This window comes from Ictidomys tridecemlineatus, chromosome 13, assembly GCF_052094955.1.
Source record: "Ictidomys tridecemlineatus isolate mIctTri1 chromosome 13, mIctTri1.hap1, whole genome shotgun sequence".
NCBI lineage: Eukaryota > Metazoa > Chordata > Mammalia > Rodentia > Sciuridae > Ictidomys > Ictidomys tridecemlineatus.
The window spans coordinates 68,663,620-68,691,014 of record NC_135489.1 but is presented as its reverse complement, the minus strand read 5'-3'; the positions used below and the strand labels follow the sequence as shown (position 1 = coordinate 68,691,014).

General features: G+C 44.1%; 1 pseudogene across 1 annotated transcript in view; it reads right to left on the bottom strand.

Moving 5' to 3' along the window:
• Positions 1–27,395, bottom strand: part of LOC144369673 (E3 ubiquitin-protein ligase RNF213-like) — a 66,391-nt pseudogene that overhangs the window by 20,489 nt on the left and 18,507 nt on the right. The window contains exons 10-21 of the transcript XR_013429431.1: positions 24,785–24,956; positions 22,881–23,054; positions 22,552–22,701; positions 11,844–12,429; positions 10,943–11,104; positions 9,860–10,094; positions 8,770–8,910; positions 8,496–8,660; positions 6,288–7,440; positions 5,197–5,390; positions 4,832–4,987; positions 583–4,197 (exon numbers count right to left, since the gene is read on the bottom strand). The product of XR_013429431.1 is annotated as an E3 ubiquitin-protein ligase RNF213-like (transcript). The remainder of the gene's footprint in view (positions 1–582; positions 4,198–4,831; positions 4,988–5,196; positions 5,391–6,287; positions 7,441–8,495; positions 8,661–8,769; positions 8,911–9,859; positions 10,095–10,942; positions 11,105–11,843; positions 12,430–22,551; positions 22,702–22,880; positions 23,055–24,784; positions 24,957–27,395) is intronic.

The window sequence follows — 27,395 nt, the reverse complement described above, 5'->3', positions numbered from 1 at the left end:
TGCTGACAAGGCCCTCCACATGTCTCTCCACCTATTCCATCCCTGTGAGACCCAGCACTCAAAGCTTGAACTTTACCGTCTGTCAGTGATCTCCTCCAGGTCTCTTGCACAGATGCAGATTCAGACTCAACACCTGTGTCCCACAGAGGCCTCTGCCTCTGACACTGGCCCAGCAAGCCCTCTCTTTCAGTGCAAAAAGCCTCTCTTAAGGAGAATCACCTAAGATCCATGTCCCTACCTGGAGTGCACCTTTCACCTATGACACACACTAAGGGCACATGCATGGGAGACATTCTCATCCATTACTCTTACTCTGTCAAAGGATGGGAAGCAGACCAATTCACTTACATCCCAGGTGGACCCAGCACTCTGGGACCTGAATGTTGTGCCCAATGCTGCTCTCAGAGCAGAGCTCTACTCACAGTCAAAAAGAGGCCTAACTGAACTTATCCTCCTTGTGCCTGTATGAAACACACCCGTTTCCTAGACTGCACACTATCTTGAAGAGAGTCTAAACCTCTGGGCCCCAGGGACCAGGGCTCTTGGGTGAAAGAGGAAAGGGAAAGGCTGTGGAGCAGTCACCTCTGTGAAGATGGCATGGCACTCCGAGTCCCCATTGTGAAGTTGGGCCTGGAGGAAATCTGCAAAGGACTGATGCTGCTGCTTGTACCAGTATTCCTGTGACAGCACCTGCCCAGCAAATGAGCCCAGTGCAGAGTTGCTCAGCCTCACCACAGCATCTGGTGTGGCACAGTCCAGCAGGATCAACTTGGCTTCCTCAGACACCCTGTGATATAGCTCCTCCGTCAGGTCCCCGGGGCCCTGCCTCTCCACAGCCTGCAGCACCACGGAGGCACAGGCATCGGAGTGGTAGCCGATGAAGACGTCAGCAGGGCTGTACTTGTGCCCAGCCAGGAACTGATGGGCCTTCACTTTAGCAAACTGCTCTGCCCACTGCGTGAGCTCCTGCACAATGCTCTTCTGCCACCCCTGTAGCACCGAGCTGATGTCCAGGTAGTGCTTCTCCAGCCGGTTAATGAGGGGCACAGGGAACTGCTCATACACCACATTTTTTTCCTCGATAACAATCAGACGGAAGTCAGGGTGGACCCGACACTTGACACGATGGGTGCCGAGCCCGAGGTCCACGTACTTCTGGCCCCTGAAGTAGACGTAGTACTGGTTGAGCGCATCGTACAGGCTCTCATATAGGTGCTGCAGGTTCAGCAGCACCACCCTCTTGCCAGTCTCCATGCAGATCTTCACCCGGTTGATGTTTCTGCAGATCTGGGTATACTCCTTGTCCCGGGGAAAACTGGAACCAAAGATGATCTCAGGCTGCTGGTCCTCACTGAAGAATGACTGCTGCAGGATGTGCAGGGCCATGTAGTTTTTGGTCAGTATGAACAAGTAGCGGGATTCAGCCTCTTCCACTTCCCCCACTGCTGGGAGTATGTTCTGCATACTCCCACAAATGTTCTGCTTGATGAGCTCCAGGGTGCTGACCTCTTCCACACACCCGGCCTCAGGGAAATTGGCCATGAAGATGTCCAAAGCAGGGATGTCATCTTTGCCACTGAAGTTCCGAAGGACTGCACGTGCAATATCCTGTGGAGAAGGCTTCTTGTTAGATGCTCTGGCGGTGGCGAAGACCATCTTGATGAGGCTATAGTAGTCGCAAAGCCCGAAGAATTCCTTGTTCTGCCTGCTGCACACTGTTTCATAGGCCTTGGCAAAAGGAGCGAAGTACCCTCGGACCCTGTCCTGCACCAGGCTGTCTGAAGAGCAGATCCCTCTGGCACTCTCTATGAGCTCCTTCTCACTGGGGCTGCCGCGGGACACAAAGATGCCCCGGTTCATCTTGGCAGGGTCGAGGGCCCAGTTGGAAATACCTATGAAGCCGACTTTTTGGTGGGGGGCAGGATCACCTTCAATGCACCCATCTTCTAGCAGTGGGTGCAGAGCCTTCAGGGGCATTTTGGGGGAATCTTCTGCCAAGCCAACCTCATCCAACACCACCACAGACACGTACTGCTGCAGGTCCTTCCCCTGCTGGAAGCGAGCACACTGCTTAAAGGTGTTTATGATGCCCTGTGGGGTGCACTGGGGGCTACACTGGAATGACACCAGATGGACCTGCTTCAGGCTGCGGAAGAGAGCGGAGTGTGCGGCCTGGCCCTGCATGGCATCTGCCACGATGGTCTTGGCGAGAGATTTGGAGGTGCCAGGCTTTCCCACGAGGAATAGGGGTATCTTTAGCTCAATGCAGATGATCATCATGAAGACATTCTCCTTCAGAGCCAAGTTCCTGGCTATGGTTTTCCTCAGAGGCACCCCACTCAGGAAAAGATCCTGTGCGTGTGTGATCTCGTCCAGGATGACCCCGCTGTTGTCATATGGTTCTGGAAAATACCTGCAAATGGCTCTGCGGTAGGACTCCTTTTCCTTTAGGGAGGCATGGTAACAGACCCCCACAGCTAGTACCAGGGACCAGAGGACAGGGTCTCTCCTGAAGTTATTTTTGCTGACACTGGTCTCGCAGAGAAAGGTGTTCAGCTTCACCAAGAGCATCTCGCTGCGGCCATGAAACCATGTGAACACCTTCACACAGCGCTCCACATCCCGGAGGCTGACGAAACTGCACTCACTTTCAGTGTTCCTCATGAACCTCTGAGAGGCAGAGAGCACTTCCGTGATTACATGAGTCTCGTCCTCACTGATCCTGACATGGTCCACCAGTCTCTGCACAATCTGCTGGATGTAGAGCTTTTCAGCAGTGTTGTTCAGTTGCCCAAAGTCCCACACCAGAGGAATCAGGCTGGGGGGCAGGGCATGGACACGGTACACCAACTGCCTGAGGGGAATGGAGCCCAGCCTGTCTGCTGTCTCCTTGGCACTGACCTTGTACCCCAAACCAGCTGACTCCAAACAGCAGATGGTCTCCTGGGAGTGCTTCCTGTAAGGGTTGCAGGCAGCTATGATGTGCAAGCCTGAGTCCTCCTCCAGGGGCTGGCCATCCACGGTCTGGTCACACAAGACTTCCTTAATACAGCTTACGGCTTCTGTTGTGTTGGCTTCGTCAAAGAACAAGATGGTGTCCAACTGGTGTTGGTCCTTATTGGATAAGGCAGTTTTCTCAGCCTCCAAGACTTTGGAGTGAATCATGACTGCAGTTGTTCCTCCATGAACCTTGACCAACTTCATGGTCTCAGCCTGGGCACCACAATGCCGCAGATCACTAAGGAATTTAATGAGCCTGGTTTTCCCACAGCCAGTTTCTCCCATGATGATAACTGGGATCCCACACCTGAACCGCATTTCAATGGCCAGAATCTTGAGCATGTTGTCCATTGTAAGCTCATATGTTTCATCAGGCTCAAAGGCTTGAGGAATTCCTAGTGGCTGGCAGAGTCTCAAGAGTTTCTCGTGTCTGGGCAGGTTATCAAAGTCAACATTGAAGGGCACGCCTTGAAGCAACAGCCCCCTGTACAGTTGTTCTGTCATGACATCTTTCCTGATTATCTCCCCATTGAGATGGTTGATGGCATCAACGCTGCCATTCTCATTGGGCTGGAGATGGAAGCCTATGAATGTCATGGTCTCACGGTCACCATTGAAGAACACATAAGGGTGAGGCTCTGACTCCCACCTCCTCCAGAGAGTGAAGGGGGCGAGCTCTGCCTCATCAACCCCATCCATGGTGACCATGTGCTTCCCTGGGCTCTGGTCAGAGGTATGAAGTGTTGGTGTGGCAAAGTCTCTTGCCATGAAGATCACGAAGGTGACCACGAAGTTCTTGAAGCCCTGTAGTGTATCTCCAGTAAAGTCTGGATTGCAGAACACAGAGGCCTCACAGTCCTTGAGCTGACAGTTGAGGAACCGAGCAAAGTTCTGGAGCTCAGACCAGGAGGGGTTGATGACCCCACAATATATGAGGAGGTGCTGGATGCACTCCCCTGGGGTACCTTCAACAGAGTCTGCTTGGTATTGAAATGTGTCTAGGTTTTGTTTTATATGGAATCTTTTTAAATATTGGTAAGGTCTTTGGAAAGTAGCACTGCAGAACTCTCTCTCATCCATTCCAGGCTCTATGAAGCTCCTCTCAGGGCTCAGCTCCATGGCTATCACTTCTTTGGGAGGTCTGCAGATGACTCTGGGGAAGATGTCAAGAAAAATAAACTGGGGGGCATGTGGATTCTGCAAAGAAGAGACATAAATAGAAGTTAGAATTTGATTTCCTGAAAGATGCCCATATGTGTTAACCTTCCACGTGGTCTCCTGTGGATAGACCTTTATGAAAACAATCACTTGAATGCATGTGGCTTTCTGCAGCCTATTGTTCACAGAGGCTGGCATCTGCATGTTAGAGCATTACAGAAGCTCAACTATGGCATCTGCATTATGAACCATAAAGCTATATCCAGTCCTATGACTTGATCTCTTCACCAAGCATGAACACATTTGTAACAATAGAACTCCCACCAGCTAACAGGTTTCCATGAATGACGTCTCACTGTCTTCTTCACTGGCAGTAAGGGAGACAGTGGCCATCAACAGAGGAATCCTCCACACTCAGCACCCCTGGAATTCAACCCAAGACATAGGAACCAATCTGACATATCCAGATGAATCCAAGATGCTACCAATCAACATGAGAGTATTCTCATTCTAGACATCATTAAGATCTAAGTTGAAGCATGCATTTCCCCTAACATGTACTCACAGCTACCCTAAGGTGAAAGTGGAAAACAACCAAGATATGTCAACCCAGGCTTCAAGCCACAGAATCAAAGGTGTGCCATGACCACCTGAAAATGCCCTGTCTACATACCAGCTTTGTAGACCTCTTTGGCAGTACTGAATTTCCTTCTGTAATTTCAATGATATATAAATGTCATGGGTTCCGAAGCCACATTTTCCCACTTATATCCATTAGGTATTGTAAAATGAGGATCTTGAAAAGAAAGACCCAAGTTCCAGTCTGTACCTAAAGACAGAGAAGCATGGGTTTGAAAATACACAATTGCCAACCATTCCTCCCAATCCCCAGAACCCTCCTGATTTCTTCCTTGGGAGAAGAATACTGACTACAGGCAAGTATAGAACGAAGGGACTCTTCATTCAAGGAGAAGCAGATGGGACCCTGGGAATGTGAGCCTTCTGATGTGGCCATTCAGTTGCCATGTGGGCACTTACCGAAGCAGTCACATCAAAGTGGAATATCATGGGCGTTTTCCAATACTGAACATCCCAGAAAGACAGGAGGAAGCCCAGGACCTGGCCCTCATTCACCTGAGCATCAGTCAACCGAACAATCTTTAAAGGCACCTTTTCACTGTTTAACTTCTTTTTCAATTTTTCATGCAATCTCTTCACATAGAGAGATTTTCCTAGAACGTTAAAACAAGGAAATTAGATCCTAAGCCTATGGATCAAGAGGAACAGATTCCAGAGAGATTAGAAATTACTTCTCAGCCAGGAGCAGTGGCACATGCCTATAATCCCAGGAGCTTGGAAGGCCAAGATAGGATGATTTTAAGTTCAAGGCCAGCCTCAGTAACCTAGTAAGGCCCTAAACAACTTAGTGAGACCATATCTCAAAATAAAAAATGAAAAAAGCTGGGGTAGGGCACCCTTGGGGTAAATCCCCAGCTAAAAAAAATTAAAAAGTTACAGTTACTTCTCTATATAAAATTCAAAACTGATGCAATGGAACATCATATTAGAGCACAACTCCACCATGAAGTCAGAGTCCCTAGCTGTCACCCACCCAGCATCCTCGAATTCCCCATGATGACAATGGTGGAAGTGTAATAAAGTAAAAGCAGAGGCATGTCCCCCAGTGGGAGAGAGAACAGGTTGTATCTGGACAGGGCACAGTGATGCTCACAGGTTGAAGTCAACAGAATTGAAGTCACCACCTCTTTCCAAGGAAACATGACAGTGACTAAAGGGAAGGTGCAAAGGCACTCTTCTCCTGGAGCTAGAGCAGCTGTGCCTCTTCTGCTCACACCAACACAACCCGGAATAAGTCAAAGGAGGTTATGCAGGAAAAAAGTGACCTGCAGAGAAGTCCATGCAAGGAGAGGATCAGGGCTTCCAGGAACTGCAACCTGGATGGAAAGGTGGCTCCTTCTAGGGGAAGCACTGACCGCAGGGAGTCAGACTCTCCTGAGACTCACTTTCCCACCTGCAGAGGGTTGTCAGCTGAGGTGCCCACTGCTACAGAGAAAGGGGAAACTAGGAAGCCCTGAGAGACTGCCTGCCCATCCCAGCACTCTCATTACCAAGTCCTGCTCTCTCTGAGGCCACGATCCCCACACACATCCGGTCTCTGAACACAGCTGCTGCTGACAAGGTCTGTGCTGGGACCTGGTAGTGATGTGCCAAGTAGGCCTGGATGGCATGGAGGGGCGCCTGGGGGATGACGTGGACTTTGTGCTGGCTGAAGGCTGAGGGCAGGTAACAGCACTCCTCTGCTGCATCACAGACCAGTACTAGCTGGTAGTCCTCCCGGGGACACTGTGTGCACAGGCTGTGGAACAGGGCCTCTGCCTGGCAGGCCACCTCGTAGCTCAGCTGATCCACAAACAGCAGGCTGTAGACCTTGTGCCCCTGGGAAACCGGGGCCAGGCAGCGGTGCAAGAGCAGGGCCACCTCCTCAACCGTGGTCCCTGGGGTACAGAGTAGCACCTCATTGAAGGTGGGCAGGGGCTGGCCTGGGGCCTGCATGTAGATAGCCAGGGCAGCCAACAGCACCTCAGAGTGGCCACATATGACCAGGTTGGGCTGGCCAGCCTGCAGGCCCACAGGAAGAGACCGCTCCACAGGAGGCCTGCCCATCATGGCCAGGTGAGCCAGACAATGGCCCAAAGCCTCCAGGTCCAGGCAGCCAGGCAGAAAGACACTCATGCACTCCAGGGACTGTTTCATGATGACCCTCAGCTTGGTCACCAGGCTGATCTTAGAGGATTGCAATAGTGGTAATTCTTCCATCACTGTCCTCATGTGGTGCCTGGGGGCCTCGTTGAACCCCTCGGTGGCCCTTAAGATGTCAGCTGGGGTGCAATTGTCTTTGATGAAGGACAGTATCATGAGGGCAGCTTCGCTGGGACTCTGCTTCCTGAGCTCAGTGCTCAGGAGGACCAGCTGCTCGGCCGTGTAGAAGTTGAGGTAGAAGTGCTCTCTGTGCTTCCTGCTCACGAACTCCTTCCAGTCATCCAAGAAGTGCTCCATCTGCCTGCAGAGGGCTTCCAGGAGCTGGGTGACATCCCCACTCTCTGTCAGCTGGCTTACCAACTCCAAGTGGAAGTCCATGCAGATGGAGACGCCATTCCTGGGGCAGCAGTAGACCTTGGCAGTCCAGATCCGGAATAGCATGTTTCCCGCAGAGTACAGGTTCAGGAAGGCTTGCATGAGCCGCTGCACATGGCAGAATAACTGGGGGAAACAGGGGCATAAGGCAGATGTCACAGTGAACTACTGGAGGGGGACATGCCAATCTAGACACACACAGGTTCTAATTGAAGGGGCTTGGGTTCACTCCTCCCTTAGGGTCACTGGGAAACACGATCAGCCTAAGGAGTGGGCTCGCATCTTTGGGAAGTGATCAAGTGGCAGATAAGAATGTCGACTGTGGGCTGGGCTGTGCTCAGTGGTAGAGCACTTGCCTAGTATGTGCCAGGCCCTGGCCCTGTATCCAGCACTGGGGGAAAAAAATGTCAATTGTGAAGTACAAATAAACTGTAAGAAAAGAAACTTTACATGAGAGAGACTATTATATAAATCAATAACCTGTGTCAACAATTACTTCAGATTTTTTTCAGTACTGGGGATTGAATCCAGGGTAGTCTACCACTGAGCTATGTCCCCAGTCCTTTTTATTTTGAGACAAGATCTCACTAAGCTGCTGAGGCTGGCCTTTAACTTGCAATCCTCCTGTGTCAACCTCCTGAGTCACTGGTGTTACAAGCATGTGCCACCACACCTGGCTTGATTACTTTTTTTTAATATTTATTTTTTAGGTGTAGATGGACACAACACAATGCCTTTATTTTTACGTGGTGTTGAGAATCGCACCGGGGTTCCGCCCGTGCTAGGCCAATGCTCTACCACTGAGCCACAATCCCAGCCCTGGTTACTTTAGTTTTGATGAAGAGTGCCCATTAGAACCTTGAGATTTTTGATTTTGCCAATTTACAAAGTAAATGAAGCCATTCATACTTCTTCCTAAGAACTATCTACCTGGTCACCTCCTGTTAAATGCAGTGGATTAACCATCTGTCACTACTGGTTGGTGACAGATGGTAAATACATCAGCTCTTTTGGAGGAGCTGATGGCCCTAGGGCCTGTCCCATCTCAGATGTGACTTCACGCAAGGTGCACTCTGCAGACCCACAAGCTCCACTCTCTGGAACCACTCTGTCCACCGGAGGCCAACCCCTGCTTATTTCCATTTGCATGCCCAGCCTGAGGCAACAGGGCACCTGCTCACCTCAGAAAACCTCTCCACTTCCATACTCTTTTGGTCTTTCTTGCCAGACATCAGCATCAGCTTGTTTAAAAGATCCCTCAGCTCTTCCAAAGTGTAGGAGCGATCTGGCTCTAGGCCACTGTGACCCCCAGGGAGGATCAGGTGCAAGATGGCATCTGGGGAGATCTGGGAGGCACAACATGTTTAGAGGTCATTTTCTAGTGGCTGAAACCCTGACTCTGCAGCAGGCCAGTATGTGCCACCAACAGTGCACCTGGAATCTGGGAGGGCTCACCTTCTGGTCACCTGTGGGTGCCCTGATCTCATAGATGCCTCTGCTGTTGATTGCTGTGGCCAAGGACAGGGATGAGAGCTCAATGGATCCATGGTTTTCCTTCACTGTCTTCAGCCACTCCAAGTTCCTGGCAGAATCTCACTATTGGGACAAAAGTAGAGAACATGGGCCAGGGTTCGAATGACTATCTTCCTGGATGTCCTCCTCCTGCCTCTGCCCTTGCTGGGCAAACTCCAGCCACTCCCCTCCAGGGCTCTGGGTGTAGCTGCTCACTCAATGCCTAAGGCTGTCTCAGGTGCCTCTGCCTGATCCCTCAGGACCCTGCTTGGTCCCCAAGGACCCTGGCCACTCAGTGTAGATGCACTGGTGCCTGGTTCCTAGCTGACACATGGAGTTCACGTGGCCTGCACTTATGGGTAATTGGGTGGATGGCCACAGGACTTGCAGCCAGGTGGGAGGCCACCATCCTGCTGTGTTCTCAGAACAAAGGCCCTCTGAGGAAAGATGCCTGACTGAACAGGAGCCCTAAGTTCTTAATATCCTGCCATGGTCCCTAAGCATGGCCAGAACAACTTAGGAAAATTTTAAGAGAATGTGAGCTTCTAGCAGGAAAACTATCTATCTCCCCATCCTCCAATCACATGTAGGACCAGCTGTCCTGAGTAGGGTGCAGGCCTCTGGACATCTCTGCTCATTGGGTGAGTTATGTAGTGCTGGTTAACTAAGACTCTGGTACAGGCAATTTACTTAAATGTTTATTTTTTCTGATAAAAATTAATCAATATCAATTGTGAAAAATACCCAAAAGTAATAAAATAAAGGAAAATTACTACCATTCAGAGAAAACCACTGTACACTCTCTTTTACACTTCCTATTGTGCTCCTTCCACTCCTGTCTTGTAGGGTGGAGAGTACTCTTGACATGCAGTTCCATAGCTCTCTTCAAACCCAAGACAAAAAAAGCATTTCCATTTATGAAGAAAACCTGGTTTTCAACTTCAGTTTAAATGGCTGCCCATGTGCCCTCAAAGCAGAGCAGTTCCCTCGAGCTGCAAGATCACCATGCCTTGGAACCGGGAGCAAGACTCACCAGCTTACTGGGCAGGTGAGGGTCGTTTTGCAGAGCCTTCCAGAGTTCTTTCAGCAGTTCCATGAACTCGCTGAAGCCTGCCTTCTTGTCCAGCTTATACAGCAGGGACGCATAGCCCTGCACAGCATCATGGAAGCAAGCCACCCGGTCCACATCAATGTCATTTTCTCCAGCCAAGATGGAGGCGAGGTCCACAAACACCTGGAGCTCGGTGATGCCTGAGACAGAAAGGGGGCTAGCACAGAACAACTCCACGAAGCTGCACAACTCATACCTGGGGCATGAGGCCATCAATAGATACTAAGTAAACATCTAGGGCCTGCTCCACTTCCTGCCTTCAGTTAGGACTCCAGGATACCTTTTCTTTTGTAGGATATGATGACACCACTGACCAACATCTAACCTTTACCAAACAATTCCCAGACACTGTACTAGGCTTGTGTGTACCTTATTTCCTTTAAACCACAAACATCATCACTTAAACAAAAACAGGTTCAGTTGGTAAAAAATATGTAGATGATTAATTATTTTAAAAAATTGAGATAATTCTCTTGAGTTAATTACCAATCAAAGATTGTACATCAAAGCAGACTCAGGAGTACAAGCAGTACAGTTCTGGATGCTATCAGGAGGTGTCCTGCCAGGCCTCTGTGGTGCACAAGTGCTGCTCCTGCTCCATCTACTTGGCCTTTCTTACCTCCCCTCCCCCACCCTCTATCTAATCTGTACAAACACATAGGCTGCCCAGCCCTAGACTTGGAGAGAAATGCACAGCTTCCACAAGCTTGCTGCAGCAACATCCCCTTATGTGCAAGAGCTTGCCTAGTCCTCTAGCAGAATGAGTTGGAAGGCACAAAAGGAGTCAAGATACTGAAGAAAATGATGCCAGCATCCAAAGATGGAGAGAGCAGAAAAGAAAACAGTTTTAACCAGAACTCTGAAAAGCCACCCTGATGCAAACTCCTGGAAGCAGACGCTGCCCCCCACCTAACACACGCAAGTGATTGAGGCAGGATGTCCTCAAGTTCAGGAACAAAACTTGGCAAACACTTGAAACCGAGCTACCCGCATACGTCCCAGAGCAGCCAGCTGACCAGCTCCTTCTGCAGGGCCAGCTCTTCTAGACACTGGCAGTGGGGCTCACTTATATCCTGTAGCAGCTTCTTGGCCTGGATGAGCTGTGGGCTGATATGATCCAGTCTCTCATGACAGGTGGCCTCGAAGTCATCAGTCTGAAAGATGAAGCTCTGCTGAGGGCTATACCAGAGACCACCCATGCCTGCCTTCCCACATGCCTGGACAAGAAGACGCTACAGCAAGAGTGTGACACACTCTTGCACCAAAAATAGTATGACCTCCATGGCCCTCTTTGCTACACTGCAGAAGCTACTGTCCACAGTTACCCAGTGCCATGAGGAAGCCTTCAAGGACTTTGAAACCTGTTCTGCACAGCAGCCCTGCCAGTTCTGGGATTCTCTGTTTGTGAGAGTAACAGATGTGCTAAAAGTTTCAAGATTAGGTATAGACAATTCCACACTCTGCTAAATTTTAAGCACTATCATGCCTGTCTCTATTGAAACATAGGCTAAAAACAGGAAGGAGAAACTCAGGCCTGACCTATGACAGGAGTAATGTATCATTTGGTACTTCCTGCTGGAACTAGGAAAGGTACCTGGACAATTGATAAAATATTTCCTTTTGTGCTTTTATAACCTAATGAAATAAGATTCCTCTGGAAAGAGTATGGTTTCTCTATCCTGAACTTTTGGTTCTCAGATCGACCCAAGAAAACTCACTAGCTAAGGAACAGTCACACTATCTCAAGCAAAGGTAAAAATGCAGGCCATGTAATGTTCCAGCCTCAGTGCAGCCCAGACAGAGCCTTTCAGGGGGGCTGCCACACTGCTCGTCCCAGAATCCCTGGAGCTTCCAAGGAGTCTGAGGTAGGCCCCCACCTCACAGGAGTCCCCAGAAAATAACTTACAAAGTTTTTAAAGTGTAAAGAACACTGAAGTCACCAGTCAATCCAAAATCCTTTTTGACCTTGCAGATGACTTTGGCTGAGCTGATTGCCTGGTGCAGGCTATGGTACTCCTTGATCTGCTCAACACGCTCTGAGATCCAGCCCATCTAGGCCTGAGGATGTACTTCACACATGATCTGGAGGTCCAAAGTCAGGTCATTGTATTTATCTACAAAGTCTTTGAAGATGACATCAATTTCTGCAAAGGTGACATCTCCTGACTTCAGATCCTGATATAGTTTCATGAACCTTTGGTAACAAGGCAAATATAAGTACTGATAGGCCTCTGTAAGTGCAAGGGGTCGACTTTTATATTCCCCTTTGGGATCGTTCAATGACTCTGCGGCTTCTTCCCAGAAGATCTGGAAGATGTGGCTGTCTGTCAGTGAGTCTATCCTTTCAGCCATTTCCTGGACCTTGGGGCCTAGGTTGTAGTGTGTCATCTGCTTACAGGCCGAAGACAATGGCTGGCTCAAATTCATGATTTCATTCAGTCTTTTGCAATTCAGGTCTTCCATGTGTCTTGCTTCAATCTCTCCAAAATCCACTTTGGAAACCACAAGGAAACATGGAAGTTAAACTGCTAGTCATGGTAGCATCTTATTTTACTTTCCCAGTATTTCTAATCACTGCCTTAAGAAAACTAAGTGAACACCATTTCTGGGATTTTTGTCACAGGAAGAATTCATCCCTCCTCCCCTCCACCCTGCTGTGGCTCATTCATCGGTTTTCAAGATAAATAACAGATTGTAAGCTCTTGTGTGGAAAGGACAATTGGAAACACATATCCATCTCCTTTCCTCCCAAATCTGTCTTCAGTGACAGATTAGAAATTGCTTTTTCAAAGATCATAACCATCAGGAATGAGGAGAGTAGAAAAGGAGCCCAATAGCAACATATACTGGGAAGTAGAAAGATGACCACACCAAATGATACTCCTGGGGCCTGAAAACACAGACCCTGAGGCCACCGTAGACATGAGCTCAGCAAGGCCACCAAGGCACAAGCTCCTGGTAGGCAAGAACACTAGTTTCTAAGGTCACTCTAGACTGGAGGAGGCAGAGAGGGAATAAGAAGTGAGTTCAAAGTCTATTTAAGAAGCAGTTGGTAAGAGTCCATCCCCACCATGGAGGCTGCCCTCTGCCTGGTAAGGAATAGGAAGGACCACCTGCAGGGCTCTCAGGCCTGGAGGCCACGTCTAGACACATACCTGTCTTGGGCAGTTACAAAGGACAGGGAGTATTCAATTTAAGAACCAAGAGGACCACACAGCCACCAGGACAGGAGAACTGGAGTAGAGGAGCTCACCCTCCTACACTCCTTCTTGGATCCAGAAATATGGCAGCAGGCAGGGGGCTGCAAAAGTGACCAGCCCACAAGAGAAGCCCTCAAGGACCAAGTCAATTCAAGGGCAGCCACAGAGCCTCAGGGGCCATGGCCCAGAACCCCTAAGCCTGTCAATCCACTTGTGGTGACTGTCTTTATAGACACAGACAAACAAAAATCTTCAACCAGAATAGAAAAAGCTTTAACATGGGGAACATACCAAAAACCCAATAGGGCTGATGTAGCTCAGTGGTAGAATGCTTGCCTAGCATGTGTGAGGCATGGGGTTTGATGCTCAGGGCCACATAGAAAAAGAAAAGGCTAGGTTTGTTTCATCCTCAGCATGCGATAAAGAAAAGAAAGGGGGAAAAGCCAACAGAGAGAAGCAAATTGAATGAAGTGGAAAACTATGCAAGGAAAAGAAAAATCTTTAAAAATACCAATAATCTCCAAAAGATAAGATACTTCAACCATGACCCATGACAACAGCATAGTATATAAATGGATCTTTAAAGAAAAAAGGGAGGGGCTGCAGTTGTGGCTCAGTGGCAGAAAGCTCACCTAGTGCGTGAGGCACTTGATTTGAACCTCAGCAATACATAAAGATAAATAAATAAAGGTATTATGTTTGTTTACAACTAAAAAAAATTAGAAAAAAAAGTGCTGGTGTGGTGGCATATGCCTGTAATTCCAGCAGCTTGAGAGGCTGAGGCAGGAGGATCGTGAGTTCAAACCCAGCTTCAACAAAAGTGAGATGCAAAGCAAATCAGTGAGACTCTGTCTCTGAATAAAATACAAGGAGCAGATGACAGCGACCTCAGCCTTTCTGCCACACAGAAGGAAGTGGAGCAGACAACAGCGACCCCAGCCCACTCTATGGTAGGAGGAGAGCGACCATGCTATGTCCCCATCTGCTGATGCATGCAGTGGCTTTTCCCCTGGTTTCCATTTAGTGACAACAGGCAGGACCAACAAGACCATATTTCAGGTTTCTGCAGGCAAGGAATTGGTAATCACTACAAGATTATAAGTTAGAAACTATAATACCTCAAATCTACAATGCTAGAGAGGAAGACACATGGATGACATGAAGAAACAAGGGAAGAAAGTGCTTGAAACACACCAAGCTGATACAATAATAGATTCCATTGACATTCCATTCCAAATGTACATAATTAAAATGATCTGCAGAGCAAAGTATGAATTAAAAGAGCAAATACAAGCAACAATTGACTGCTCCACCAAAGAGATTGAGAGCAAATACAGGTAACAAAAAGTTACTTCAAGAAAATCATAGAGACTGTGGAAAAAAAAAAAAAACGGAAATCCTTGAAATGAAGGAAAACAATAAACCAAATAAAAAATTTAATAGAAAGCACCAGTAGACTAAATCACTTGGAAGACAGAACCTTAGGCAATGAAGACAAAATATATAATCTTGAAAATAAAGTTGACCACATAGTGATGATGGTGAGAAACTGTAAAGAGAACCTTCAAGAATTATGGGAAAATATGAAAAGACCAAATATAAGAATTACTGGGATAGGGGAAGGCACTGAGATACAAACCAAAGGAATGCACAATCTCTTCAATGAAGTAATAACAGGAAATCTCCCAAGCATGAAGAATGAATTGGAAAAATCAAAAACAAGAGGCTTACAGGACAGCAAATATACAAAATTACAACAGATCCACACCAAGGCACATTATAATGAAAATGCCTAGCATATAGAAAAAGGATAGAATTTTAAAAGCCACAAGATTAAAGTTTCAGATTACATATAGGGGGAAAATGATTCGGATCTCAGTAGATATCTCAGCTGAGACCTTCAAAGCTAGGTGATCCTGGAACAACGTATATCAAGCTCTGAAAGAAAATGGATGCCAACCAAGAATCTTCTACCCAGCAAAATTAAGCTTCAGATTTGATGATGGAATAAAAATCTTCCATGATAAAAATTAAAAGAATTTACAATGAGAAAGCCTGCACTACAGAATATTCTTGACAAAATGTTCCATGAGGAAGAAATGAAAAATAACAATAAAAATCAGTAAAAGGAGGAACCACACTAAAGGAAAATCCAATCAAAGGAGAAACCAAGTCAACTTAAAAACCAAAAATAAACCAAAATGACCAGGAATACAAACCATATCTCAATAATAATCCTGAATGTGAATGGTCTAAACTCATCAAACAAAAAACATAGATTTATAGATTGGATTAAAAAATCCAAAAACATGCTGCTTTCAAGAGACTCGTCTCATAGGAAAAGACATTCACAGGTGAAAGGTGAAAGGATGGGGAAAAAACATACCACTCACATAGGCCATGTAAACAAGCAGGGGTTTCCATTCTAATAACGGACAAAGTGGACATCAAATCAAAGGTAGTCAGAAGAGGTGAAGAAGGACATTTGACACAGCTTAAGGGTACCATATATCAACAAAACATAACAATCATATATGTCTATGCCGCAAACAATGGAAGTTCTATGTATATCAAACAAACCCTTCTCAATTTCAAGAAGAAATTGATCACAACACAATCATACTGGGTGACTTTAGCACACCTGTCTCACCTCTGGATAGATATTCCAAACAAAAACTAAACAAAGAAACTACAGAACTCAATAATACAATTAAATGATTTATATATAACAGATATATATAGAGTAATTCATCAATCATCGAGTAAATACATCTTCTCAGAAGCACACAGACCCATCTCTAATATAGCCCATATATTAGGCCACAAAGCAACTCTCAGCAAATGCAAAAAAATACAGATACTACTCTGTATTCTATCATATCATAAGGAAATGAAAGCAGAAATCAATAATAAAATAAAAAATAAAAGCTACTCCAACACTTGGAGACTAAATAATATGATATTAGAAGAGAAATGGGTAGCAGAAGACATCAAAGATCAGTTAGAAGAGAAATGGGTAGCAGAAGACATCAAAGATCAGTTAAAAAAATTCTTAGAGGTAAATGAGAATATCAACACATCATATCAAAATCTCTCGGACACTATGAAGGCAGTGCTAAGAGGAAAGTTGATTGCAGTAAGCTCATTCATTAAAAGAATAAAAAGTCAACAAATAAATGACCTAACATTACATCTCAAAGCCCTTGAAAAAGAAGAACAAATCAACACCCAAAGTAGTAGAAGACATGAAATAATTAAAATCAGAGCTGAAAACAATGAAATTAAAACAAAAGAGAGAATTCAAAAAGTTGACAAAATGAAATGCTGGTTCTTCTAAAATATAAATGAAATTAATAAACCCTTAGCCAGGATAACAAAGAGAAAGAGAAAGAAAATTCAATTTACTAAAATTCCTGATGAAAAAGGAAATATCATGATGGACATTCTTGAAATACAGAAGATTATTAGAAACTATTTTGAAATTTATACTCCAATAAAATAGAAGATCTTGATGACACCAAAAAATTTCTAGAAACATATGATCTATTCTATCTGAATCGGGAGGACATACACAATTTAAATAGATCAATATCAAGCAAGGAAATAGAAAACACCATCAAAAGCCTACCAATCAAGAAAAGCCCAGGACCAGATGAATTTTCAGTCGAGTTCTACAAGACCTTCTAAGAAGAACTATTATTAGTACTCCTCAAATTATTCCATGAAACAGAAAGGGAGGAAACCCTTCCAAACTCATTCTATGAGGCTAACATCACCCTAATACCAAAACCAGACAAAGACACATCAAGGAAAGAAAACTTCAGACCAATATCCCTGATGAACAGATACAAAAATTCTCAATAAAATCCTGCCCAATCTCATACAAAAACAAATTAAAAAGATAGTGCACCACGTTCAAATGGGGTTCACCCCAGGGACGCAAGGTTGGTTCAACATATGGAATCAGTAAATGTAATACATCACATAAATAAACTTAAAGACAAGAATCATATGATCATCTCGGTAGATGCAGAAAAAGCATTTGACAAAATACAGCACACTTTCATGTTCAAAACACTAGAAAAACTGGGAATATTAGGAGCATACCTCAACATTGTAAAAGCTATCTATGTTAAGCCCAAGGCCAGCATCATTCTAAATGAAAATAAATAAATAAATAAATAAAAGCATTCCCTCTAAAAACTGGAACAGGACAGGGATGCCCTCTTTTACCACTTCTATTTAACATACTCCTTGAAATTCTAGACAGAACAATCAGAAAAAAACAGAAGTAATTAAAGGGATGTGCACAAGAAAAGAGAAATGCAAACTATTTGCTGACAACATGATTCTATATATAGAAGATCCAAAAAATTCCACCAGAAAACTCCGAGAACTAATAAATTAATTCAGCAAAGTAGCAGGATATAAAATCAATACCCATAAATCAAATGCATTTCTATACATAAGTGATTAATCCACTTAAAGAGAAATTAGAAAAACTACCTCATTCAAAATAGCCTCAAAAAATACAAAATACTTGGGAATCAACCTAACAAAAGAGGTGAAAGACCTGAAAACTACAGAACACTAAAGAAGGAAATTGGAGAAGACCTTAGAAGATGGATAGATCTCCCATGCTCTTGGATAGGCAGAGTTAATATTGTCAAAAGGGCATACTACTCAAACTGTTACATAGTTTTAATGCAATTCCTATTAAAATCCCAATGACATTCTTCATAGAAGTAGAAAAAGCAATCATGAAATTCACTTGAAAAAATAAGAGACCCAGAATAGCCAAAGCAATCCTTAGCAAGAAAAGTGAAGCAGGGGGCATCACAATACCAGACCTTAAACCATACTGCAGAAAAATAATAACAAAAACAAGTTAGTATTGGCACCAAAATAGACATGTAGACCAATGGTACAGAATAGAAGATACAGAGACCAACCCATATAAATACAGGTTTCTCATACTAGCCAAAGGTACCAAAGACATATACTGCAGAAAGGATAGCCTCTTCAACAAATGGTGCTGGGAAAGCTGGAAATCCTCTGTAGCAAAATGAAATTAAACTTCTATTTCTTACCATGCGTAAAACTCAACTCAAAGTGTATCAAGGACCTAGGAATTATACCAGAGACACTGTACCTAACAGACAAAAAAGTAGGCCCAAATCATCATGTCAGATTAGGCCCTGACTTCCTTAACAAGACTCTTAAGGCATGAGAAATAAAATCAAAAATCAATAAATGGAATGGATTCAAACTCAAAAACTTGTTCTCAGCAAAAGAAACAATCAGTGAGGTATGGGAGCAGAATTTTACCACACACACGTCAGATAGAACACTAATTTCCAAGATATAGAAATAATTCAAAAACCTCAATACCAAAAAAAAGGAAAGAAAGAAAAGAAAAAAAGAAAGAAAGAATGTGTCTTAGCGTTGGTCTACTGAATGGATTAAAAAAATGTGGCATCTATACACAATGGAGTACTATGCAGCAATAAAAAATGACAAAATCATAGAATTTGCAGGGAAATGGATGGCACTAGAGCAGATTATGCTTAGTGAAGCTAGTCAATCCCTAAAAAACAAACACCAAATGTCTTCTTTGATATAATGAGAACAACTATGAACAGAGCAGGGAGGAAGAGCAGGAAGAAAAGATTAATATTAAACAGAGACATGAGATGGGAGGGAAAGGGAGAGAAAAGGGAAATTGCATGGAAATGAAGGGAGACCCTCATTGCTATACAAAATTACATATAAGAGGTTGTGAGGGGAATGGGAATATAAACAAGGAGAGAAATGAATTACAGTAGATGGGGTAGAGAGAGAAGATGGGAGGGGAGGGGAGGGGGGGATAGTAGGGGATAGGAAAGGTAGCAGAATACAACAATTACTAATTGGGCATTATGTAAAATTGTGGATGTGTAATCGACGTGATTCTGCAATCTGCATTTGGGGTAAAATTGGGAGTTCATAACCCACTTCAATCTAATGTATGAAATATGATATGTCAAGAGCTTTGTAATGTTGTGAACAACCAATAAAAAATTTAAAAAATTTTAAAAAAACAAAAAAATAAATAAAGAAAGAAAACCTAAACAACCCAGTCAATTAATGGGATAAGGAACTGAACAGACACTTCTCAGAAGAAGATATACAATCGATCAACAAATATATAAAAAAAACTGTTCAACATATTTAGTAATTAGAAAAATGCAAATCAAAACTACTCTAAGATTTCATCTTACCCCAATCAAAATGACATTTATCAAGAATACAAGCAATAATGAGTGTTGGCAAGGATGTGGGGAAAAAGGTACACTCATACATTGCTGGTGGGACTGCAAATTGGTGTATCCACTTTGGAAAGCAGTAAGGAGATTCCTCTGAAAATTTGGAATGGAATCACCATTTGATCCAGCTATTCTATTCCTCATTCTACACCCAAAGGACTTAGAATCAGCATGGTATAGTGACATAGCCACACAAATGTTTATAGCAGCTGAATTCCCAATAGCTAAACTGTGGAACCAACCTAGAGGCCCATCAAAAGATGAATGAATAAAGAAACTGTGGTATACACATACACACACACACACACACACACACACACACACACACACACACATACACACACACAATGGAATATTACTCAGCATCAAAAGAGAATAAAATTGTAGCATTTGTAGGTAAATGGATGGAGTTGGAGAATATAATGCTAAGCAAAGTAAGCCAATCCCAAAAAACTAAAGGTGGAATGTTTTCTCCCTTTAGAGGATGCTGATCTATGATGGGGGGTGTGGGAAGAATGAAGGATCTTTGGATTGGGCAAAGGGGAGGCTGGGGAGGGGTTATGAGGGTAGAAAAGATGGTAGAATGAGATGGGCATCATTACCCTACGTACATGTATGATTGCACAAATGATGCATCTCTACAGAATGTACAACCAGAGAATTGAAATGTTGTACTCCAGTTGTGTATGATAAATTGAAATGCATTCTGCTACCATATATAACTAAGCAGAATAAAAAATGAATATAATAATAAAAAAGAAATTACTCAGCCCACCAATAAAAGATATAATCCATGATTATACAATTACATCAAAGTGAATTCTACTCTCATGTGTAACTAAAAAGAACCAACAAAATGCAATCTCAAAAAAAAATCAGCATACTACAGTGATTCAACCACATCGATGTTTATAGTAGCTCAATTCACAATAGATAAGCAATGGAGCCAACCTCAGTGCCCGACAAATGAATAAAGAAAATGTGGGGGGGCTGGGATTGTGGCTCAGCGGTAGAGCACTCCCCTAGCACGGGCGGGACCAGGTTCAATTCTCAGCACCATATAAAAAAATAAAATAAAGGCATTGTGTTGTGTCCATCTACAAAAAAAAAAAAATCTCTCTCTCTCTCTCTCTCTCTCTCTCTCTCTCTCTCTCTCTCTCAAAAATGTGGTAAATGTACACAATGGAGTATTACAATTACTCAGTTATAAAGAAAAATGGTTTATGGTATTTTTTTGGTTAATGAGTGAAAATGGAGACTATCATAAGTTAAATAAGCCACAGTCCAAAAGTTAAAAGTTGAATATCATGTCTGATATGTGGAAAGTAATCCAAAATCGGGGGGGGGGGCATTAAAAATAATCAAAGTAAGATCAGAAGAGTAGACAAAGATGAATGAATATAAGGGAGGAGAGAAGGGATAGGAAAAGTCAGTGGAATGAATGCAACCTAAATTTCCTATATACCTGTGTGTATATACCATGAATATACCACAGTGAATCTCACCATCATGTATATCCACAAGAAACTAATTTTAAAAAACTCTTAAGTAAATAGCAAAATGATCAGTAGAGTAGAGGGAAGGGAACAGGGAATGGGAGGAAATTAAGGTAAAGAAAAATACTGGGGATGAATTAGAACAAATTATATTCCATGCTTTTAAAATTATGCCAGTATATTCTATTTCTATGTATAACTAAAAAGAACCAATAAAAAGAAATATTTTATTTCTTTTATTTTTTTATTTCTTTATTTCTAAATAAATAAAATACAAAATAGGGCTGGGGATGTGGCTCAGTGTTTAAGTGCACTTGAATTCAGAGTTCAGAGGGTTTTTGGTACCAATACCTGGTACCAAAAAAAAAAAAAGAAAGAAAGAAAAATAAAAATAAAAAAGGGAGTGTCTTCAAATTAAATATATGAGAGCTGAAATGAAGAGTTCAATGCCAAGGCTGCACAAGAAGGTTGAGGAGAAGGCTCAGGAAGCAAAGCCCAAACAGAAGAGATGTTATGAGAATCAGGCAACTGTTCTAGCAGGCCCAGCAGCTGCTGATGTGAACCCAGCAAGAAGGAAACCACAATAAACCAATTCATGAGAACTCCCTAGAGTTCTAAGACTAGATCTCCAGCTGACAAAGATCTGCCAGTGCCCAGTCCTGGAGATGGAAAAGAGATCAACAGTCAAGCACAGTTTTATGACATCTTCAGGACACCAGGGCCAGAGAGCTCTCCAGAGCATCCCAGGAAGGACAATAAGCCTCACACAGAGGATCAGTAGTGAGGCTGCATCTGATGGCCCAATGCAGTACTCAAGCAGCACTCTGAAGGAAACTCTGTCCCCAGCCAAATGATCAACCTACAGCAGGGGCACAGTTCTGTATCTGGCCTCCTGTGCCCCCATCCCAGCAAGCAGCAGATGCCACCCTCTGTCAAACAGGATTCAAGTTCAGGCCATGGATGCAGGACTTGTCCTACCAGCCCGGAGGCACAAGGCAACCCTGCGAGGTAAGGGGAGATTGAGAGCCACCTCCCCACCAGGGAAAATAAGCCCTTAGTCTGGGAGACTTTTCAGAGCCATCCACTCATACAGCTGATATAGTTCGGGGTTGAATTCAAACTAAACACAATGAAAAAGGGGGGAAAGTTAATGACAAGACAAGAAAAGCAATTCCACCAGCTAAAGAAATCTTGTGCCAAAACCGTGGGATAGTCATGGTCCATGGCACGATCCACTTCTGAATCCTGTGTTCACACCATGGTGAAGGCCTAACCCTGAAGAATGCGCCAGTAACTCAGGACACCACTGGGAGTGACAGAGCAGCAAGAAGCCTCATGTGCAGGGCACAGACTGGAGAAAGATCTACGCCTCTCCTCCATGGGAAGCCAGAACAGGACAGTGACACTAGGAAATTGCAGATGTCTATGGGCGTGGAGATACACAACAAGAATGTACAAGCTGAAGTTGCTTCCCTGGGCAAATGCATTGAAAACTGGGCTAAGAACATGTTTTAAAAGCTTCTCCCTGCCAAATAAGGCCCCACTATTTGTGGCCTGCTTTTGTCCCCATTATAGCTCTAGAGGGTGGCCCAGCATGACTGAGGGAGCAGTACCTTGGACGAGGTGCTTCACCTTCCCACTCAGCCTCAGGAGGCTGTCCACCTGTCTCTTCTCTCTCTTCAGAAACATGACTTCATCCATCCTCCAGTCCAGTGTCTCTTCCATGTCACATTTTTTCTCTTGCAATGAAAACTTTTTTCTCTCTGGAAAATAATGACAAAGTCAGCCAAAGGAAACAAACTTCATGGCACCCCTTTCTCTTCCTAGGAGTGCCCCCACAGTTACCACCAGAAGGACAGAGAGGCCTCCACTAAGTGGCATGGATAAGGACAAACAGCACTCATGTGAACATGAGCTTCTTACAAGCCTGGCCTCAGCTCACCTAACTGCCACAGGTCCAGAAACTGACTTTTGTGCTTCAGGATCAGCTCCAACCATCTGACCAATATGGACCCATTCAGGACATCACCAGCAACCTCTGCGAAGACAGAGCTGGCAGCAGCCATCAACCTCTTGGCGTCCTCTGTGATGTTGGCTAAGAGCGTCTCATCTGTCCCTGAGAAGATAAGGAGTACAGTGAGCTGGTTGAATTCAAACTAAACACAATGGAAAAGGGGGAAAAGTTAATGAGAAAACAAGAAATGCAATTCCACCAGCTACAGAAACCTTGTACCAAAACCGTGGAATAGTCATGGTCCATGGCTGGTGTGAGGTTCTAAAAACAAGGAGAGGGGGCAGCCCCCTCTCTTTGTTTTTAGAACCTCACACTAGCCCCATGCCCATGTGGCTCCGGCAGCAGTGAGTTTTGTTTCCAGATGTGCTGATGCGTCATTCATCTGTGCATATACCTGTAAGGTTCAGGTCTTACCCTAGTGCATCTCCTGACTGGGAGGACGAGACCCTCCCAATGGCCAAAGCCAGCCAGGAGAACCACAGTGCTCAAGGTTGAAGGCCTGAGTCCATGCTACAGTGAACATATTTCTTGGACTGCACATGATGTCCTATGAAATTCACCTGTCTTGGGAATCCCTGCAGTAGTACAAAAATAAACTGCAACAGGACAAGCTCACACATAAGAGGCCACTCCATGGGTGCAGTGAAGCATCTGCATAACACCAAGGAAGGAGACAGATCCACGCTGAAGCTTCATGCTCTGCCTATGCCTGTCTGAGGATCAAAACCTGGAACATGAGCTTTTGGAACAACTTAGAGGGCAACAATTTAAAATGTGCTTAGTTTAACTGCCAGACTATTTATCTCACAGTAATATGAGGCCCATAGAGTAGTATGAGAAGAGCAAGTTTATCTTTACCATTAAAAACAAAGATAGCAGAGGGCTGGGATGCAGCTTGATGGTGGGGTGCTAGGCTCGCAGGCATGAGGCCCTGGTTCAGTCCCCAGCTTCACACATACAGACTTTCATTCATAATTATAAAAACATGGACACAGCTGAGATGAACTTCAGTGGGAGAATGGACCAACCCAGGCACATCCAGACAAGGGAGCTTTGCTCAGTTATAAAAGTAACAGAACAATGAAGCCAGGAAAAGACAAGGAGGAGCCTTAGATGCATACTGCTGAGTATGTGGAGTGTAACACGATATAGTCTTCCCCAGCAGACTGCTATGGCCCATGCACACAGCAGCCACCTTCAGGACCACATGCTACTCCTATTTGTCTCCTGGCATGGAAGGACACAACTGGTTTGGCTCAGACAATCATCTGCCCTGGGTTTTTATTGCCACACCCAGAGTTTTTCCACTACAAGATCTGAATCTAGCAATTTTATTCATAAACCTGCACCATCATTTCCAGGGCAATCAATGCACAACACCTGGGAAGGCAATGGCTGAAGAGTCACTTCATGTTTTGTTAGTTATCAATATTAGTCTCAATCTGTGACAGATGGGCTTCACAGGGAGGCAAGCTGGGCTTGGATTTGAGTTCCAAACACTTGTTATCTTTGAAAAAGTAAGTCTCCAAGACACTGGGTAAGCTACCTGCCCTGGGCACTTCCATTCCCTCAACTGGAAATCAAGGGCCTTGGGGACTTTCAAGGGGCTGCTTGAAGGACAGTGTGTCCCCACAAGAGCAGGTATTCAGCAGGCACTCAGCAGAAGATGGCTCTGGTGCTAGATGCTCTTTATGCCTATCACCTGCCTGGGCACCTCTGCCCATCCTGCCTTTACCAAACCTCAGCACATGCAGGATGAGGATCAGGTCAAGTACCTTGCCCTGTTCTATTGCCCAAGGAAGGACAGCAACCCCAACCAGTCCTACACGCACCGTACAACTTGAAGAGCTGCTTCACATCTGGCCCCATAACCAGGTATTCAAGAATCTCATCCAGGCCTTATCTGTTGTTCCTGGGCCAGGACTTGGTGATCACAGCAGACACAAGGCTGCCAAATTTCTGCAAATCATGACAGGAGACTCCCTCTAGGACACTGATCCAAGACTAAAAAAAAATGAATTAAAAAGAGAGAATTTAGAAGATTTTACTGATTTATTTTTTAATGACATAAGTTAGCACTCAATAGCATTTCAGAAATCTACTGAAGCTAGCTTTATAGTGCCTCCAAAAAAAAAAATACACACAGAAGAGAGGCTTGGGATATCCCCCTGATAAAGGGGGAGTTTAGCTTATCAGAGGCCCTAGGTTTCATCCTCATACTGCAAAAAGAAAAAGAACAGAAAATGTAAAATACTTAATGTTTCCTAGAGCATATCCATTCCCCTGTGGCCTGGTTCCATATGTGAGGTGCCAGAGATTTGAAGATGCACACAAACAAATGAACACACCCCAACAACCCCAAGTCACATGCCCTCCCAGCTCACTGCCAGCTTCTGTATTTCTATTAGACTTGCCTGCAAAGAAAAATACCAAAAGCAAGATGAGGAAAACTTTACTACGTTGTACGTTTTATATCCTGAGCTGCCCTCAAACACCACTGACACTACAATTCTCCTTCTGATACTTCACCAAAAAACAAAACACTTTTCTTCTTTGGGTTCACATTTTTACAAAAAAAAAGTTTCAGTAATCAATACAAAACACTGGGTGAACTAACAACAGATACTTTTTGACATTTAAAAGGATAAAAGAAAACATTAACTAGCAATAAATAAAAAGTTATAGACCATGGGGAAGTGAGATTTATCCCAGGAATAAAACCATGTTTTAGCATCAAAAATCAGTTAATAAGCCTGGTGTGGTGACACATGCCTGTAATCCCAGCAGCTGGCTAGGCTGAGGATCAAAATTTGGAGGCTAGATTCAGCAACTTAGTTAAGCTCTGTCTCAAAATGAAAAACAAAAAGTGTTGGCAATGTGGCTCAGAGATAAAGCACCCCTGGGTCCAATCTCTAATGTCACATATACAGACTTAAAAACATGAATACATCACACCAATAGAAAAAAAAATGACACAATCATTTTAATAGATGCAGAACACGTATCAGACAAAACTCCAAGAACAAGACCAGGATGGCCAATTTCACTCCTTTGTCAGTCCCAGAGTTGCTATCCGGGGCAATTAGGCATGAAAATGGAAAAAAAAAATGTGTTGGGATTGAAAAGGAAGTACTATCCTCAAAGGCAGATAACATGTTCATCTACATTGAAACTTCAAAGAAGCTATTCTCCCATGTATGCTCTGCTAGAGCCAAGAAACAAGCCTGCCAAGCTGTAGGTCACAGAGATGAGATGCAGCCCTGTTTCCAAGTGCTAGTGATGAACAATCTGAAAACAAAATTGAGAAAATAATTTTAAAAAATTTTTTTAGTTGTAGATGAACACAATATCTTTACTTTTTTATTTTTTTATGTGGTGCTGAGGATCAAACCCAGTGTCTCGTATGTGCTAGGCAAGCGCTCTACCACTGCACCACAACCTCAGCCCTGAGAATATCATTGGTCACAATAGCAAAGGAATAAAGAACTTAGGAATAAATTTCACAAAAGAAATGCAGACCTCACTATTTGCAAACCGCAAACCATTGTTGAAAGAAATTAAAGACCAATATAAATGGGGAGACATTCTAGGTTCAGAGACCATGAGATGTGACATTTTTAAGAGGTCAACACTCCCCAAACTGACCTACAGATTCAAAGCCATCCCTGTCAGAATCCCAGCTGCTTTCCTTGCAGAAATTGACAAACTGATTCCAAAATTCATATGGAATCCCAAGGGATCCAGAAGAGCAAACGATGTCAAAGAGGATAATGAATCAGGAAAATACATGCTTCTTAATTTTACGACCTACTTGAACGAAATGGCAGTGGAGACATGGACAGATGTGAGGTGAACCCTCACAGCTGCGGTCAACAGACTTTTTGATAAGAGTGCCAAGATCAATCAAGGGGTGAAGTACAGTGCCTTCCTCAAATGGTCTGAAACAGCTGGATCTCCACATATAAGAGAATGTACCTGGACCCTTACCTCATACCACATAGAAAAAGGAATTAATGTTAAGAACTAACACTCTAGAGCTTTCAGAGGGGGTTGCTCCATGACAGAGCACATGCTTAGTATATGATCCTAGGTTTAACACTGGTGCCAAAAGCAAAACAAAACAAAAACCTTTTAGAGGAAGACACAGGTAAATCTTGATGACCTAGAATTTAGCATTAGATTCTTTGATGTCAAAAGTACTAGCAACAAAAGAAAAAAAAATATAGACACATTGAATTTCACCAAAAGTTAAAACCTTCCCAGGAGTGGTGGAGCACACCTGTAATCCCAGCTACTCAGGAAGCTGAGGCAGGAAGGTTACAAGTTTGAGGTCAACCTGGGCAACTTTGTAAGACTGTGTCTCAAAATAAGAAACAAAAAGGGCTAGAGATGTAGCTGAGTGGTAGATCACCCCTGGTTTCAATCTCTACTATCACAAAGAGA